Here is a 10,753-nt window from a genome sequence, read left to right on the forward strand (position 1 = left end):
TTAGCCATTGGCACCGTCATCTTCATAGATTAAACCATGGATTTGACCTCAAGAACCATCAAGAATCAGCAAGAACGATCCAAGAAGGTGATCTAACCCTGTTTTGGATGATTTACAGAGATTTTAATCCATTAGAATTGATTTTAATATGATTCTTTGCATTATTAACCAATAAAATATATGAATTACCCTTTTTAATGGGTTAAATCTATGTTTTAAAGGTGATATCAAATTCCAGCCATTGATTCCCTGTTTTTAATTTATTTTCATGGTTTATTCATGTTTGTTTTACGTTCTATAGCATAGAAATAATTTTTATTAACTGTTTTATGGTTTATTTTATTTATTTACATTAGTTAATGCATGGTTTTTCAAGTTTCTTAAATTTCTGTGTGTTCTAGGTTTAGAACAGTAAAGATGATGTTATTTCGGATTGAAGAACTCATTGTTTATTTCTGATTTTTTTATATGTGGTGCATGCATGAGTTATTGAGTTACTGTAGAAAAATCAGAGGCTTTCGATTTCGGGAACCCTGTCAAAAAAATCAGACATTAAATCGGGTTTTTAAAGCTTTAAAATCATGGTTAAAATCAAGAAGGTAACTTGCTGTGATGATATTTCTCTCATCTTATATCCGATTTTAGATCTGTAAAGTGCTATGGATTCACATTGAATAGATATGTCTTCTGTGAATTTTTCGGAGTTTTTGACCACTGTTTAGTATTTTTCCCTATTCAGATAATCTGTTGTTCAATTTAAAGCTCGTTAGGGTTTACCAAAACCCTAATCAGACTTGTGTTAGTCATAAATCCCAAACCACAGATCCGATTTTAGATCTGTAAAAAGTGAGTATTGTTATTTTTATGTCTACTATTCACCACTAAAATTGCAGAGATTTTTGTGTAGAAGTGCTATTTATGTCTGTATTTTCAATCTGGAATAGCTGTTTTAATCCCTGTTAAGAGTGATATATTTTAGCTCAGATTGCCGGAAAGGTTTCTCCCTAACCAAAGATGATTTTTCCAATCTGTAAATTGGGAAATCTCTGTTTTTCTTTCTAGTTAGTATCTATAAAATTTCATAAATTTCCATGGAGATTTGACCCCTGGTTCAGGTCTTGGACTGAGACTGGTTGATGAATTAGGTCAAAAATAGCATATTTTAGGGTTTAATGCAATTTTCGGATTAATTTAATGTCAAAAAATTATTTTTATAATTCCAATTCGACATTAGGGTTATAACAAGTGCAGGTAACAATTTTTATGGATTTTGGAATCCATTTGATGGCTGAATTAGGCAAATTGCAAAACCGGGTTCCTGAAAGATCCAAAAACACTGCTAAAATCACAGTTTTTGTGATATTATTGGATTTTTGTGCATAAGCATATATTTTTAGGATTTAATCATGTTCATAATCATGTTAGGATGCTTTAGGTTTAATTTTGTGCTCATTTGATTTCATTTAGTGCACAAAACCTAAGTTTTTACCAAAATCTCTTTCTAAAAACCTTGATTTCAAGGCCATAGTCTTGCTATCGGGGGTAATTTGGTCATTTGACCTAAATTTCGAAATCCCTAACCCTAATTTTTACATATTTAAGCATGTCATATCATATTTAGCTTAGTTTATTCCATTCAAATTTCAAAACTTGCATTTTATCAAAATATCTTTCTGAAAACCCTAATTTCAAGGCCATAGTCTTGTTATTAGGGGTATTTTGGTCATTTTGACCCCAATTTTGAAATTTCATATTTTACCTTTATTATTTCTTCATATTTTATCATTTTGATTTAAGGGAATCATGGCAAAAAGGCTTATATCTAGCAAAATCCAACAATTTCCTGATATTGGTGGATAAATCTAGAAAAGCCAACATATATTCATTAACCAAGTTTTCTAGTTTTGCAGGTACATTGAAGACTTTATTTTTCATGTATTTAAATTTCAATAGTGATGTAACTTGTAATTAAACTTTGGAATAAGAATTTACATTTCCTGCTTAGCTTAGGTTGCATTGCATATAGTTTATTTTTATAATTTTAATGTGTGATGGATGATGATTCATGCATATTTTTACAAATTCACCATGGTCTACACGAATGGCACATACACTAGCTTCTATGAAGTTTATAAACTTGGTGGAATTTGTATTTATGTCCATAGTCAGAATACGAATGATACTTAGATTTATGATCTTCACATTAGCCACATTCAGCCTACACTCTGAGGCTAACTTCAAAAATGCACTGCATTTCTCAAAATACAAAACGTATTTCTCAATTCCTCAAAATCATATTCATTCATTTCAAGTATTTCCCAAGTTCCAAATTCAAATTTTCTAAGTTAGAATTTCAATTTCCAAGTTTGAATTCATAAAGACCAAGTCTCTCAGAATCGATTTTCACCAAATGTCAAGGATTCCTCAAAATCGATTTTATTTCTCTCATAAATATATTTCAAATCCCAATTCATGATTTTCCATGTGATACATTTTCTAAATATTTCAATCATTCAAAGCAAACATCATGTTTTCAAACGTGCATTTTCTGAAAATTCATAGCACATGCCTGATTCTATGTGCATTTAGAAATTAGAATATGATTTAGACAAGTTGAATAGAGTAGAGCATAAGATTGATCCTTGGTTCAATTACCCCTGTTAAAGGTGGCAGGAACGGTTGAACCTCGTACCGACAGGCGAGTCCCATTCTACGGAATTTTCCCGCATTTTAAAAACGGAGGCGAGTTATTTTCAAAAACTTTTTCAAAGGTCAGTTTGATTCGCAAAAAGTTAAAAATTTTTGCGATGATAACAACTGCATACGTCCTTGAAGACTTCGTAGTTCTTTGAGATTCTTCGGGGTGGCATATCAATGATAGCCTTTGCTTTGGCCGGGTCGACTTCAATTCCCTTTTTGCTTACCAGAAAACCCAACAGTTTGCCTGATTCAACTCCAAAGACACACTTTTGCGGGTTAAGCCGTAACTTATAAAGGATGAGTCGCTTAAAGACTTGATCAAGTGCTTCGAGGTGATCTTCTTCCTCTTTAGATTTCACGAGGATATCATCAACATACGCATCCATGATTTTGCACATCTGATCGTGGAAGATGACAGCCATTGCCCGTTGATACGTTGCTCCAGCATTCTTGAGCCCAAAAGGCATAACTGTATAGCAAAAAGTGCCCCAAGGCGTAGTAAAGGAAGTTTTCGATTGATCGCGGGCGGCCAACTTAATCTGATTGTAGCCGGAATATCCATCCATGAAAGAGAACATGGCATGTCCTGCCGTGCTAGAAGATCGATGCTTGGAAGTGGATAGTCATCCTTCGGAGTTGCCTTGTTGAGGTCTCTGAAGTCTATGCAGATCCTTACTTTGCTGCTTTTCTTTGGGACAACGACGATAATGGCTAACCAATCCGGGTAGTCAATAGCTCCGATAAATCCTGCTTTGAGCAAATCTTCAAGTCCTTCTTTGACTTGTTGTTCTATTCTGGGATCCATTTTTCTCAGCTTTTGCTTGACTGGCTTAGCATCCGGCTTTAAGACAAGACGGTGTTCGACTAATTTGGGGTCTAAGCCTGGCATGTCTTCATATGTCCATGCGAATACTTCTTCATGCCGCTTGAGAAAATCTGTAAGCCTTTTCTTTTCTTCTGAACTCAGACTGGTTCCGATCTGGAGAATTTTTGGATCTTCCTCTGAACCGATATTGACACCTTCAGTTGGATCTTGTACCAGAGGAGATGGTTCGTCCTGCTTCTGAACTGCGGCGAACTCCGGTAATTCCTGAAGAGACTGATCATATTCTGCACAATCATCAGACTGCTTTGCACTCTTGTCATTTTCGGTGCTTGCTTTGATTCTGTGAATTGCTGTCGACTTCTGAAGGGCCTTGGGATTGAGAACGAGCTTCTTGATTGTCCGAGAAGTCATTCTGAAATTTTGGAGAAAAAAAATCTGGTTCAGGCAAATCGGCCTATAGTAAGACAAGCAATCATTTGAAGAGAACTATGCCTAAAATGATGAGACAGACAGAAAGGGAGTAGATGGCATCTGGATAGACAAAGAAACTTGGAATTTTATTGATTGAATTGATCAATGATATTGGTAAAATGAGACATTTTTTTGGAAAAGAATAGAAAGAAAATAACAAATGGTCTTCATTGTGTTCCTTTGACAAAAACAGTCTTCCTTGATGAGCTTCCTCCGGAGAACCCTAGTCCTGCTCTGTGGGGACGATGTTTCTGGATCATTGGCTCGATGCGGCCATCTTCGTCCTTGCCGAGTCCCTTGAAGGGTTGATAGCCATGCTTCAGGAGTAACTCAAATCCCTTTTTTTGACTTCCTGAATTGTGGAAACAATGGGTGATCCTTAATAGTGTTGTAGTCGATTCGACCTCCAACCTTGAAGAATTGAGGACCTTTCCATCGTGTCGTGGCTACTGTGTGCAGAGATGGCTCTGATGGTGCCTGAAGTATTTCTCGATTCTCTCTGAGATTGATCTCTTTGCTTTCCCTGATGCTGGGAATATCTGCATTGAATGATGGCCGGGGAATCATGGGCTGCGGGAGCCTTTCTTCTGGGTCTTCTCCCAGTATTGTGGTAATCATTCCACCTTTTGACCACTTCACACATCAATGTAGGGTGGAAGGCACTGCATTAGCATTGTGAATCCATGTCCTTCCGAGCAGCAAGTTGTAGGTTGGTGGTACATTAACCACGTGAAAAAGCACTGAATGCACTGAATAGTTGATGAACACTTCCAGGAATATCTTTCCCTTGGCCGTTTGACCATGATTGTCAAACCCATAGATAGTGATGAGATCCAGAATATATTCTTCATCCTTGATCCCTAATGCTTTTGCGGTCATCTCAGGGCAAATATTGAGGCTACTGCCTCCATCGACCAGCACATGTGGTACTGTCATTCCTCTGACTCGAACAACGATGTAAAGAGCATTATTGTGAAAGGAATGAGGCTTTGGAAGGTCCTCATCCGAGAAAGTGATTGGCGCATTGGTCATGGCAGAGTTCACAATCTGTGCCATGTCTTCAGGAGTGGTACTGGGCTTAACTTTGATTTTCCTGAGCAGATCATCCAGTACTTGTCGGTGCTTGCTAGAATTCTTGGCCAAGTCAAGGATGGAGACATTGGATAAAGCGGTCAGAGGCTTCTGACTTGAATTCTCCACCCTGGGTCTAACGATTTGCTTGAAGAAGTCAGGAGTTCCTTTTGATTTGGGAACTGACTTCACAGGTGCTTCCGAAACTTTCATTTTACCGAATGCCGAAATTAAGTCCATCTTCTTAGAATCTGGAGCTGCTTGTCGTAGCACCGTCACCTGATGCTGAACTTGGAGATCTTGCGCAGAACATGGCTTGATATGTTCATGCGGTAGAAGTGGCTGTGCCGATACTACAGCTGTGGTGTGCGAAGGGAAGAGGTGATTGAGAATGTCCATTTTCTCTTCTTCTTCTCCTTCTACCAATAGATTCTTTTCAATGAGATCTTGCACGATGTTTTTGAGAACAAAGCAGTTCTCAGTGTTGTGTCCCACTGTACTGTGGAACTTGCAGAACTGATCTTTCCATTTCCCCATGGGCACAGGGGGATTGGCCAATCTGGGCAATTTGACCATCTCTTTTGATAGCATGTACTCCAGCACGTCCTCGAGTGATTGGTCAAGAGGAGTAAATTTTCTGTCGTAACTCCATCCTTCATGTTTGGTCTTCTCACGCAGTTTCGACCCTTGATCCTGCTGAGGAGGCTTGTTGTACTGAGGAGCAGGCTTTGCTTTCTGATCCTTGTTGTTCGAACTGCTTGTGCCGTAGCAGTAATCTTTCTTCTGCCCTTTATATCGATTTTGGCCTTTGTTGTTGTTGCTGGCAGAATAAGTGAAGTGAGCTTTCTTCTTCTGCTCACCATGGGAGTTGTTCTTGGAAAAGGTGAAGCCTTCATAGACTCCATTTTTCACACTCAGCTCGAGCCATTCGGCTCGTTCAGTCAGCTCAATGAAGGTCCTAGACGGCGCTGTGGAGATTAATCCTCTTAACGGCTATGAGAAATTGTTGAGGATCAGGGACAATGCATGCCTTTCCAAGATAGGATCTCTCATCTTATTACAGGCTGATCTCCATCTGTGAATGAAGTCCCGTGCTTTTTCATTCTCATTCTGCCTTAAATTGCAGAGATGACTTAGTGTAGGCAGCGCTTCTGTGTTGAACAAGAAGCGTTCAATAAAGAGATTCACAACTTTGTCGAACTCCTTGAGCTCGATGGGGTTGATATGCTCAGCATACCACTTAGCTGCAACTCCTTCCAAGCTGCGGGGGAAGCATAGAAACAATGCTCGGTTATCTCTCTTAAACCGAGAGCATTCAGCAAAGAAAGTGGCGAGGTGCGCTTTTGGGTCGTCAGAACCATCGAATTTGATGATTTTTTTGGGGAGATTCTCCAGATCATCATCCCCTTCTAAGCCGTCATAAAAGTCCTCACTGGTGAAGACTTTCTTGCCCTTGTCGCGGGCTTGCAGATCTTTGACAACTCGAGCCATTTCTTTAAACTGCGCTTGCAAAGGCTCTTCTTTATCTCTGCTCTTTGATCTGCAGCTTTTACTTTGGCCACGCTTCTGAAATGCCGGAGGCACCTCATATTCTTCATCTGTGTTTTCAGTGGAATCTGATTCATCTGAAATCTCTTCTGGTTGGATCTGTTTCTTGGGAGCCTTCCTCCCTCTTGCGACCATGGAACCTTTCTCTGAATGGATTTCTTTCTGAGCTGGTCCCGGGCTGCTCATTCATCATTTTGTTCATCATTTTTCTGAACATGGCATACATTTGAGGGTCTATGCCATCGTCTTCTTGTTGCTGCTCTTGACTCTTCTCGGATCGAGGGAAACCCATTTCTTCTTCCGAGGCTGACGAGTACTGGGATGCCGTGGTTCTTTTGCCTGATCTTGTCTCAACCATCAAATGGTATGGATGCCCTCTGCAGGGCAAAGACCTGATTAGATTATGAAGGAATTAGCTTTTGGAAGAAATATTTGCTGAAAATATGGTAGACAATTTGGAAAAGATGTCCCAATACTAGGGACTGAGTCGTCGTGGGAATCACGGCAATTGTGTTGCCATTCCTTCTGCAAAAGAAATAAACAACGAAAATATGCCTTGTTACCTAGACGAGGTCGTCAAACCACAATAGAAGGAAAGAGAATTTTATTAAAATGAGAAGAATAAGATTTTATTGATCTTGACAAAGAGGTGGGGGACAAACAATTTGCCACCATTCACGATAGTCGGCAGACACTCTAGGACCTGGAAAGATTTTAAGAGAGACAAAGGAATCTCAGCCGTAGCGGGCAGAGTGATATGCCCCGGACCATTGTGCGGAAGTGAGATCGAACTCTGCCATAGCTCCTGATAACAGTCGGGCTTCGACATACTACTGCCTCTGGGAGAACTGCCGAACACATCTCTCTGGTTGGTAGTAAGTGCAGAAGAATGGTCCTAGCAACTTGAACCGCTTGCCATAAGCGTAGGTATATCTGGGAGGAGATATTTGCCGATCAAAATAGTCCCAAACAACGTCATCCTGTTGAATGTTGTTGATCATAGACCGGTACTGCACCACCGGAAGGAGTTCTTGTCCATTGTATCTAAAAGAGCTTGCTCGGGCTGGAACGTGCTGGAAAAACCAGGACTGAAGTGCGTAGATGCATCCTTCAACTAAAATGGACTCTCCAAGTGAGAATCGGGTCAAACCACGATATAAGAAGGCGAGCGTTGCCATGGCTATGGAGAGGCGATTGGTTTGCCGACTTCCCCATCTTCTCATAAGTTGGATTATCCTGATGTCCATGTAGTTTTGTCCATCTGGGAAGAGGGATAATCCTACAGTGCATAGAACCATTGCATTCTGAATCTTTTCTTTGGTTGTTCTTGAAAGCGAGCTGACTTCGACGAAGGTCCCGTACTGGCGGTACAACTCAAGTAGGTCAACATACTCATTTCCTTCCAACTGGATCAGGGGCCAAGATCGGCGGCCTGTCATATGAGCTAAGGAGTCTCGGGGGTCCAAACCCTTGACATTGATAAGGAATTGATGCTCTAATGGGTCGCTTGGTCGACCAGCTGATTCTGGTAACCCCATGATTTCTGAAAATTCATTCATTAAAACGGTCATCTCTCCCCATGGGAACCAGAAGGTACACGTTCGAGGATTCCATCGCTCCGCCATTGCATGGATCAGGTTGCCATTGATGGTCTGCTTTCCGACTGCTGATGCCAGTTCTAATCCGCACTCGCTCAAATGGTCCGGGAACATTCGAGAAAAACTCTTTAGCCAGGAATAATACCACTTGGGAATGAAAGTTCCGGTGCTAAGGGCTCGATGTTCAGGACGACCTTGTCGCACCTCGAAGGAGATGTGACCTTCAGGAAAGATAGGATCGACTTGATTGGATGCCATCGAACTGAAAACAGAGAAAGACTCAGAATGAGACTTAGGAAAATGTGAGAAATTTTGAAAAATTTTGCAGGCAGGATAAAAATGCAGCTAGAAATTCGAGATCCAGTAGAAAGGTTGTAACGCCCCGGATTTCCAAAACGAAGCTAAGTTAAAATTTTCATGAATTTCTTTTTTTCCATTGCAGCGGAACTTAGAAAAGCTTTTAGCAGCGGAATAAGACGATAATGAGTCGTCAATTTTAGAAGACCCCGAGCACGTTGCAGGTATGTGGCCAAGCAACTCATTGACCACCAAAGTGTTCCATTTTATCGAAAACCACTTGTTTATTACAACATCACTGCTTAGAAAAGCAGTATAGGTTCAATAAAAGGAAGCAGTACAACTCTGTCTAGAGAAACCCTGGAACTCGATGCCGCCTTGCTCCGCATATCGCCACGCAGGTCCAACACCTGAAATCCCCATTAAACGGGGTCAGAACCACTGATGGTCTGGTAAGCATGCAGTCATACATCCATTCAACTCAAATACGATAATGACCACTCAGGGTCGCAATGCGCAATAACGACGCTCAAGCCTCCAAGACTTAGCGTATTTCGCAAGAGCCTCCTCAGGGCTATGAGTTGAGCATCCGCTCAAGTCCTCATGACTTAGAGCAAGCCTTTTCAGGGCTGTGATTTGAATAGCCGCTTAAGTTTCCATGACTTAGCCATGACCTCTACCGGGTCTCAAAGTGATGTCTAGCTCAAGTCTTCATACTTGGCACATCCGTATCCCACGCATCTAAGGACAACTCTTCGAGCTTCGCTTAGTCGTGCGGATACAACACGGGTCTTTGCCCAGTCGGTCCAGTAGTATACCGAACATGACACCTTCACAAAGGTTATGCAGGACTGACTCAACACGTCATCCACTCATACATTCAAAGCATCGCTGAACCTAAGCTAATGCATTGTTTCGATAATTAACCGCTCCCGCCTTTGGTACGCAGGTAGAGCTATTGTCCGGGCATCAACGCGACGTTCTGGGGGTTGATTATTCTATGTATTTTAGATACCCCAGAGGCCTGTTGACCCTATCCATAGTAGGGCAGTGTGTTGCAACTGGAAGAACCCTACTAGGCCCATATTCGGATGCATCCTCTACTTGCAGTAGTTGGGTTCAATCCTTAGATCTTAAGGATAACCACGACCCCAAAACCCATGAGTGACTGAGGCCATCGTGGACTCTATCAGGTCCAAAGTAAAATACATGTCACTCAAGGCTGTACCATCACTGTCATTCCACAGTGAGCATAATTCCTGAAGGGGTCTGCCAGTCTTACAATTACTTGGACAGAATCTGCATGCCATTTAGGCAGCCCGTGCTTTCAGCACTACGGGAGTATGTACCCGACCCCATTCAGTCTTCCCCAACACAGTCATTACTGAGGGGGTACCCCTAACACGATCTTCAACCGCGGGGTATGTGCGACCTTAAGTCTTATTCATATGCATGCAGAACACTGCTCTTTGGCACTTCGGCCACCACGAGCATCACACCTCTTTGGGTGGAAACAACACACTCTGGCTCTTCGGCCCTTACGAGTCTGGTTGTGTAACCGTTCTCAATGAGCATGCATATGACTCGATCTAAATAGATCGGCTACTCGGCATATTTTTACGCAACGAGTCCAAACCTAGCCAAGGCGCAACCTCTACTCCGGCTCAGCGGCCCTTACGAGCAAGGTGCCCTTGCAGGCACAAGGATACGAGCCGATCTGGCATCGTTCCATCAACGGACATCATTATGCCGTTCCATTGGTTCCGGCAGCTCTTCTGCCGACCATTTCGTCAGCACCTCCCCTGCTCTACCGGCAGTGGTGCGACGAACCCTTCTACGTTGTAGAGGGCAAACCATGAACTGGGTAGCACTCTGCTATATGTCAGAGTATCCTGCTACGTTCTTTCTGAGCTATTCTTAGCTTCTTCAAAAATTTCAGCAGCACTTCCTCTCTTTTACGGAGAAAGCGTGCGTTTCTTTTATCCATTTCAGCGGCATCTCCCCTCTTTGGTAGGAAATCGCCACGCTTAATTCGGGGAAATGGATGCGCACCGTTGTGCGTACTTTGCATCCATCAAGGTTGCAGGAACCCTTGGCCATAGCCAGGCCATACGTAATTAACTTAGTCTTTACGTAAAGAGCATTTTGCCAAAAAGCGAAACCTTTCCAATAGGGGCTTCATTCGTCAAGCAGAATCTTGAACGAGGAGCGGTCAAGGAATCGCATGGGCGATTTGGAGTTG

The sequence above is a fragment of the Nuphar pumila genome, chromosome 8, assembly GCF_984573655.1.
Source record: "Nuphar pumila chromosome 8, dmNupPumi1.hap1.1, whole genome shotgun sequence".
Classification (NCBI taxonomy): Eukaryota; Viridiplantae; Streptophyta; class Magnoliopsida; order Nymphaeales; family Nymphaeaceae; genus Nuphar; species Nuphar pumila.